The sequence below is a fragment of the Tiliqua scincoides genome, chromosome 1, assembly GCF_035046505.1.
Source record: "Tiliqua scincoides isolate rTilSci1 chromosome 1, rTilSci1.hap2, whole genome shotgun sequence".
In the NCBI taxonomy this organism is placed as follows: Eukaryota; Metazoa; Chordata; class Lepidosauria; order Squamata; family Scincidae; genus Tiliqua; species Tiliqua scincoides.
This window is the reverse complement of record NC_089821.1, coordinates 113,861,323-113,869,982: the sequence shown is the minus strand read 5'-3', so window position 1 is coordinate 113,869,982 and position 8,660 is coordinate 113,861,323. Positions and strand designations below refer to the sequence as shown.

The 8,660-nt window shown below is 43.8% G+C and overlaps 1 pseudogene; it reads left to right on the top strand.

The window, feature by feature from the left end:
* Positions 1–7,146: 7,146 nt before the first annotated feature.
* LOC136637165 (5S ribosomal RNA) lies at positions 7,147–7,263 on the top strand (annotated as a pseudogene).
* The last annotated feature ends 1,397 nt before the right edge of the window (positions 7,264–8,660 follow it).

The following is an 8,660-nucleotide window of genomic DNA, read 5'->3' as shown; positions in this document are numbered from 1 at the left end:
AAAGCTACTCTGCTCCTGGTGACTTCTATTTTGCATCTTAGCACAATGTCCTGGATAAACCAAATCAGGGCTGCTGCTTCCTTACATAAGGGCTTGTTTTCCACAACAATTCAGGGAGACAGTAGCATCCATTTTGGTGCAAACGACTCCCATTGTTAACAAGGCTAGATAAGATAGTGAGACTCATGCAGTGCAGCTGCACTAAGTCCCTGCACTAAGTTCCACTTAGGAGGAATAAGTTCACCTCCTAAACTGGACAGGCTGCCGACTCATACAGTTAAACCTCCTTTTTCCAACTTGCTCACACAAAGTCAGAACTGAGTCTATGTCCCTCTGGACAGTTGTGTGTATATTTAGTTCTCTGCCTAAATGTATTTCTTAGGGCTGCTGGGAGGATATCATGGAACTGGAACTTTTCACATCTTCAGCTGTTGGTGCAGAGCTGCATCTGATGGACAAGAGCATTCTGAGGCAGTTAGGAGTGTTGGGGAAGAAGAGTCAGTTGGAAACAGGTGAGAGAGCAAAGCAATCTAGAAACATTTGCTTGTATTTTGTGATTTACTGTTAAGTTTGGCTGTACTTGTCGTAAGAGGCGACTAAACAGCCACCGGGTGGATGGGACTCGTCAGCCTGGGAAGGCAGCTCATCTGAGAGAAGGAAAACTCTGATCCCAAACCTCCACTGCCTTGTGGCTACATCCAGTTATGGAAGAGGCTTCAGGAGTCAACCTCGAGGCAAAATCCGGAGCCGGAGTCCCTGAGGCAGTTCATGGCTGGACACAGTCACGTTCTGGCAACTCCTGCGACGCCGCTGGAACCAACCGTATTGGCCTCTGCCTTTCCATTGGACCATTTCAGCGACGTGGAGAGGGGGGATTTGCTGCATGGGTAACAGCCTATCCTCCATACCTACTTTACCCAGGCTTCGTGCACTGGAGAGAACACTCTGTTCCAGAACCAACATTCAGAGCGTGACACCATAGTCTTCTGAGACTGAAGGATGCCAACAGCAACTGTTAAGAATGAGAGTGAATGGTATTTAACTTACTAACAGGGAATTCAGAGAGGTTATTGTGATCGACACTTCAGATTATTCCATTTGATGAAATTGTTAGAGCTGACTCAGTTACAGCTGACTCAACTCCACACAAAGTTGAGTTTGTGGTGACTTTAGTACAACAAGAAAACCACAGGCATTGTTGCACAGCTTGGACTACAAAACAGGATACCAAAAGCTTTTGATTTTAGAAATGGGCTATGCCAGATGCAAGGGAGGGCACCAGGATGCAAGTCTCATTATCTGTTGAGCTCCCTGGGGCATTTGGTGGGCCACTGTGAGATACAGGAAGCTGGACTAGATGGGCCTATGGCCTGATCCAGCAGGGCTGTTCTTATGTTCTTAGCTAATGAGGAGGTTTGCTAGATATAGGAAGAGAATCAACCAATGCTTTCTAAGCAACTAACAAGATAGATTACAGGCAACAAACCTTACCCTTTGTAACTATACCCTGGTGTATCTACTCACGGCTGTCACTTCTCTCACAGAAGTCTCACGCTGACAGCAGTGAGTTCTGGCGAACCTCTCCAAACTGGGTGAATGGTCAACCAAATGGCAAAGGACATTCATTGTGAGTAAATACAGTGACTCATATTGGGGCAAGACATCCCAACTCCACACGTGCACTGATGGGATTCAAAACTGGCGATGGCTATGGAAGAATAATAATTTGGGGTCATGTTGGTTATCTCAATGACCATTTTGATCATGCACGAGGGATGCTGGGAGGAAGGCACATTCCATGCTAGGGAATTATTAAGGAAAAAAAATTGAAAACAAAACTGTCAGTATCGCAATACTTTTAAACAAATTATGCTGCAGCCACCTTTGGAATAATGTGTACTGTTATGGTCACTGCATCTCAAAAAACGATAATTGTAGACTTGGGGAAGATGCAGGAAAGGGCAAATAAAATAATCAAGGGGTTGGAGCATCTTACTTCTGAGGAAATTAAAGTGTTTAGGATTTCTTAATTTATTGAGAGAGAGAGAGAGAGAGAGAGAGAGAGAGAGAGAGAGAGAGACCTGCATGTAGGGGGAACATGAATGAGGTCTTTAAAATTATGCTTACTGTCAAGGAAGAAGGGACTCCTCAAGGGACTGCAGGTTGACCCAGGGAAGCAGGACCTAGTGGTTAGCATCCTCACTCCCTTCCTGTTCCCTTCTTTTCTGTTTTGGATAGGCAGCAGAATATTCTATGTACACCTGTGGGCTGGGCAGAAATGGCTTAAAAGCTACTCTGCTCCTGGTGACTTCTATTTTGTATCTTAGCACAATGTCCTGGATAAACCAAATCAGGGCAGCTGCTTCCTTACATAAGGGCTTGTTTTCCACAACAATTCAGGGAGACAGTAGCATCCATTTTGGTGCAAACGACTCCCATTGTTAACAAGGCTAGATAAGTTTGTGAGACTCATGCAGTGCAGCTGGAGTTAGGTCTTGGCAATTATGCAGCTATTTACCCCACACTGTCAGCTCAGGAGCTGGGCCTGCCACACATTTTGGGTGTTGGATTTCCTACAGGGATGTGTTTATGTTCTGTAGGTTGTGCACAGGCTGCTGTGAAGACACGAAATGGTTGTATTGGGTTGAGGATTAATGAGGTTGAATTAGCGCAGTCATTTACTGTGCATTTTATTGAAGTTCAAGCTGTTCAGACTTTTGCAGTTAATAGAAGCATCCCAGAATGTTGCCAGTTAAGTGTAAGTTACCCATCAGGGATCCAGGGGTCATTACTGACATAAGGCAACTTTACTTGGTGATAAACTTCCTCATCAAGCACAGAAAGTATTCTCACTCTGTGTTGTGTTTTGGGGAGGAGGAGAAATGACATTAGGCTACCAAATTCTATAACACATCTGGGATGAGGATGGGCTTACACAAAATGGAGGACTATAAAAAATGTGAAAGACAGAATCCATGTATAATGCAGGGCTGTGTCTCCCAGTTTACATGACTACACATTTCTCTTGGAGGAGTGCGCTAAAATCCCAAATGATGACACTGGAGATTGAGGTGACCCAGTTTTTGAACCTCTGTAAAGATAGCATACTGTCTTTTGGAATAAACAAGGTTTGGGCTGGCATAACAGTTAGCAGATTGAAACCTCATGGAAAGGTCAAGAAAAGCTAGGAAGGCATTTGCTATGAGATCAAAATCCGAGGAGATACTTTCCCAGCTTTGCCAGATATAAGATTCTGACGCAGGCCATGAGACTGGAACATAACGCACAACAACTCAAGGCAAGAGATTGATTTCTGTAAGTTGTTTGAGACACATTTTGCCCGATTTTGGATTTACTACAAGATGAGTTGGGGGTTCTGAGAAAGGGATCTCCCTGTTCCGAATTCTAAGACTCTAAAAACTGCTTGCTGAGCTTTCTGAACAACTCTGTTGCTTTTTGGGACTTGTTGCCAGTGGTGTACCTAAGGTATAGCAGGTAGGGCATGTGGCTGGGTTCCACTTGAAGGGGGCACCACTGAGTAGCAGCTTCCTAACCAACTCCCAGCTTCTGCCAAGCTGGTGTAAACCTCCAAGCACGGCGCCATGCTCGGCAGCCTGCAGCTGTTCGGCAGAAGCCAAAAGTCAACTGGGAAGAAGTCAACAAAAGTCAACTGAAGAAGAAACGGGGGACAGCAGCCACAATTGCGAAGCTACTGCCACTGACCTCTAAATCTGGAAGTGATGTCATGGCATCGCATCACATCACCGCCTCAGGCAGTGCTGCGCCTGGCTATGCTGCTGCTTGTTGAGGCTGCTTCCATTGCTGTTCCCGCTCACTGTTCTGCTTTTGTGGCACTGGGCAGTGCTTCATCTGTTAGCAATTTCCTACACAGAGAAGCATGTTGTCTTCATAAACAACTGTGGATTTTGTAATGTGAGAATGTCTGTGCAAGGGTCTGCTTCATATCAGTTACCTGAGTGGATTCCATTTGCCTCTCCAGTGTGCGTGTCAGTTCATTTTCCTCTTGAAGGCCCACATGCTTTGTATCTGCTGTTGTGGTTCTCTGTTTATGAAATTGTAATAATAATTCCATAGCATTTATATCTGATCTCAGAGTGTTCAAAGCATTGTCTTCTGCACTCCTTACGAGAGGCCTGCAGAAGAAGTTCATATTATCCTGTATTGAAGATTTTTCCTTGGCCCCTTTTTAAGCAAGTATTGTTCAGCAAATTCCATCCAAGACTGCATCTACTCTGTAGTAAGTACAATAGAGTTCAGTGGGACTTAGTCTAAAGATTGCCAGCTGTTGCAACAGCCATTACTGAGCTGCACTCGTATGCTTTGTGCCCTGTGCCTGAACACACTTTAATTTTTTTTTTTTTTTTAAGAGAATAGGTGATGTGTTTGTTTGGCAGCAGTTAATTTAGAACAGAACAAAACAAAATGGATGACAGCAATAAGTGAAGTCTGTTGTGGCGGGAGGAGAATGAGTTTGGGGGAGCTTTATCTTTATGAATAAATATTTTTTTTAGCCATTACAGAATGTCAAATGCTGTAGCAGAAGAGGGGGGAGAAACACTAGTGTGTTTAATGATTGACATTAACTTGCACCGAGAAGAGCTTGATGGAAACTTTAGCCAATGTTGTACAGCATGGAAAATCAAGATCCGTATTAAAATGTCTGGATGATACATTAGATAATCTAAAGTCTGTGTATTCTAGGTTAAAGGAGAATTGCCCTATTACAGGCAAAGGTAATGCAAATCGGTGCAGATGAAAATGTTCAGTGTTCTTGCTGAAGAGAACTTTAATGTCCTCTGCATTATTCAACTCCACTAAGTACGTGTCAGCTGGGAAATTTTGACAAGAGTCTGGTCACGCTAAGGTAAGAAAATGGCATCTTCCCTAAAAGCAGATATATGAATACAAATTGGTGCAGTAAGGATGTTGTCCTCTTTATTAGTTATCCGGTATGCTGAATTCTTCAGGGCATAGCCTCATATTATGAAACTTTTGCTATAATTGGACCAGCCATTTCTTTAGCAGAACAGAGGTATTTCTGAAAAAGGGGGATATATTCCAATAGTGTAGCAAGCCCAGGATGGCTGGTGTGGGCCACCAGCCAGAAGGGGGCATCATGGGGCCATGTTGACTTGCGGTTTGGTGATCTTTGGCAATCTTTGGGCTCCCGCACCCACCGGCAATTGTGTTTTTGCTGCACGCTGGTGAGAACACAAAGCACCAGGGCCCAAAGATCACCGAGCGGAGGTGATCCGGAGGTGGAATATGGCATTTAATGCAGTGCAATAGTTTGGAAGGTTGGGGAGGTATGATTATCTCATTATGTCGCTCCTGAACTTCTGAGTTGCCAAACTGTGGAAGGTAAGCTGTGCATTATGTGGTGTTCTCTATCAGGACATCTCTGACATATTCAATGATGTTGACTCTCTCTGGGGTACAATAGAGACAATAGAATACATTTATTCAGAGGTGAAGTTTAGGGAGGATGGGGGAGGTGGATAGTTATATTCACCAGCATTTCAGACCTCATGTGTTTATTCCTCAGGAGTGGCTATGTCTGGTTTTATGAAGTAGGTTGAATATACAGCTTTTGTGTTAGGCTGGGTCTCTGAACTTGCCCATGCCCTCCTGGCTCTACCTGAAGACTTAACTCTCACTTAGGCTACTTACACACCAGTATCCTTCATTTCACTTGCTTAATTTGTACTATAATGGCAAGCTAAGCAGCAAGAATACAGCGTAAAACATCATCACAAGTCTTTGCGCAAAAGACTTGCTGGCTGGGGCATTTCCTCACAGAGGTTCTTTCAATGTTCTATCCTTTGTTCTCTGAAACATGTGTAACGTGCACATGGGGGAACCAAACGCATATGCTAGGACCTGTTGTAAGTGATTCATGACACACCACAATGTAGCTTGGTGTTTAACAATGACAGGACAGACAGCAATAAAGGTACAATACAGTAAAATTTATTGAGGGGGGAAAGTGTACAGTAAAGAGAGGGGCAATCAAGTAAAAAATGCTGCTTAGGTTTTAACTATACATTTTATTGCATTAGTTGCTGGAGAGAAATAGTGTGGGGGAAAGCCTAGCTTTCTAACGGAACAGGTGGATTTGCAAATTAAGGAGGGATACTTGTGAACTTTTAGTTGAAAAGCGGTATATAAATACTGTTAATAATAATAATAATAATAATAATAATACAAAATAGGATGTCGATGGAGTGATGGTAATGTCTATATAAAGCAGTTTGTTTACCCAAAGGGGACATAAGTTAGAAAAAAGAGAAACAACGGTTTACTGTGCGGATTGAGAAAAGGGAAAGGTGGCTGCTTGTGGAATTTTCCAGAAGACCAGGAGGGAGGTTACTCCAAAGAATAAAGTTCCAGAGACTTTTACTAGAGGCTTGTGAGTCTGATGCTCCCTTGGCACTGATCTTATTAAGGATAACAGGAATTTGGCTTGAGTCACCTACTCATCTATGTGTGCACACAACGTCAAATACGTGTGGACGCATGCATGCTGAGCAGCAGAGTCTGTGTATATAGTGCACCCAAATCCACAAGCCTGTGCGCTTCTACCATGATGACTTTCTAGAGGGCAGAAATTGAGATGTACAGGTTGTGCATGGTTACATATTCCATACAGTAAAGAATAATTTGGAAATGGAAAATCTTCATAACTTAGTGGTGGGGAAGTCTCGTTTTCCATTTTTCTCTTCGCCTGCTAGTGGAGGAGATTGAGTGTGGGAAGCTTTCCATGTGGATGGGTCCTCTGTAAGATGGACAAGATCAGAGCAAAGGAAAAAGAACAGGCATTCTTAAAGGAATCCTGAAAATGAGATGATGAAGGTACATTAACAAATAGTTGACACCGCAGAATAGGTCAATTTATAGTCGCCAAGAACACCTTTGTGAAAGACTTCATTAGAGGGGAAGATGGGGCTGGCTCAACAAAAAACAGGAAAGCACAGGGAACAAAACACAAAGGGAGAAGAGGATCATGGCATATAGCAGATGAGTTTGCTTTTAAAAGGCAGTAGGAAAAGAAAAGGTGGTTTCAATAGTGAATTGGATTCTGTTATGGGGAGTGGCAATCTGGGAACACTATGATAGGACCCTTATGCAGGCAACTGTTACCCTGCACATGCCTGATCTCGTCTGATCTTGGAAGCTAAGCAGGGTCAGGCCTGGTTAGTACTTGGATGGGAGACCGCCTGGGAATACCGGGTGCTGTAGGCTTATACCATAGTCTTTCGAGACTGAAGGTTGCCAACCAGTGCTTACCACTTGCACATTAGCTATACCCAGACATGCTAGAACAGTTTGCCTGTCATCATTATGCGAAGAGAAGTGGAGAATCTCAAATATAGGGCTTTGAAGGGGGAAAGGAAAGAACCAGTGGGAGGGAAGATTGGACTTTGACTGTGGAAGAAGAAAGAAACATTATGGTAGTTTAACTTATCCCGGTTCTAGGCTTCTTCTGGAAAAGTCACTCTAGCCCACTTACAGCCCTATCCTAACTAATTCCCTGTGTGGCAATGCAGCGGGGCTTCCGTTGTATCCTGCAGGGGAGTTGGGGCATGTTGAGGCCTCCACAGAGAAAAGGAACATTGTTCCCTTGCCCTAGGGTAAGACCCAGCAGCTGCCATGGGTCACCTTGAAACTGTGCCAGTTCTATAGCTGGTGCAAGTCTGCATTGATTAGTGAAGGCGGATCAGGCCCAGGAAGGAGGTTTGGAATCAACAGGCATTGCTACTGCTGAACTCACCCCTTTCTGGGCCCATTCCACCCTCCTCCCTGCCCCATCTCACTCTCATTGCTGGTCTCCCTGCTGCCCCATTCCACCCTCCCTGTCTCCCTCCCAAGCCTTATGCTGCTTTATCAGTTCCTGTGGGCATCTGGCATCAGTCTTCACACAGACCTGCCTGCTTGCAGAAGCGGCCAGGCTGCACATATTGGCACTGCCACATTTGCTGCAGCAGTCACGCTGGTGCATTCGGCCTGCGTAAAAGGCCAATAGGATTGGGCCAGTAATCTGTCATGTCGCAAATAGTATAGTTCAGTTGTTAGGAATGTGTAATTTGAGAGTTTGAATTTTTTTTTAAAAACCTACTTTCTAGATCATTTTTATAGAGAAGACAAAAAATATGGTTTGGTAGAGATTGTGCTTTGTGCTTAGAGTGGTAACAGGAAGATATGGCTTCATCAAGCAACTCGGGATTCGGGGAGAGAAATCCAGCTTCTTTGTCTTTGGCTACCTTGAATAAATAACAGTGCAATGCTCTATATGTCTTTTCAGAACTAGGTTCCATTGTGTTCAGTGGGGCTTACTCCCAAGAAAGAGTGTGCAAGATTGCAGCCTTAATATGACATTTCTTCTTTGAAATAAGAATTCCAAATTGTTTCTAATCTGAAATACTTTTGTTTAAAAAAAGAAATCTTTTGGTGAGCCAAGATCTGTTTATTTAGACTTGCTTTGAATGTGCCAAAGGACTGATGACAGAGGACACGTAAATAGTTTGTGTTTTCCCTCTTCTGTGCTTATGTTGCCCTAAACAGAGGTGTTGAATGCCTGTGTTCATCCTGCATGGGAAAAATGTGCATGTCCTCTCTTTGGATGAAAAAGCATCAAAGCA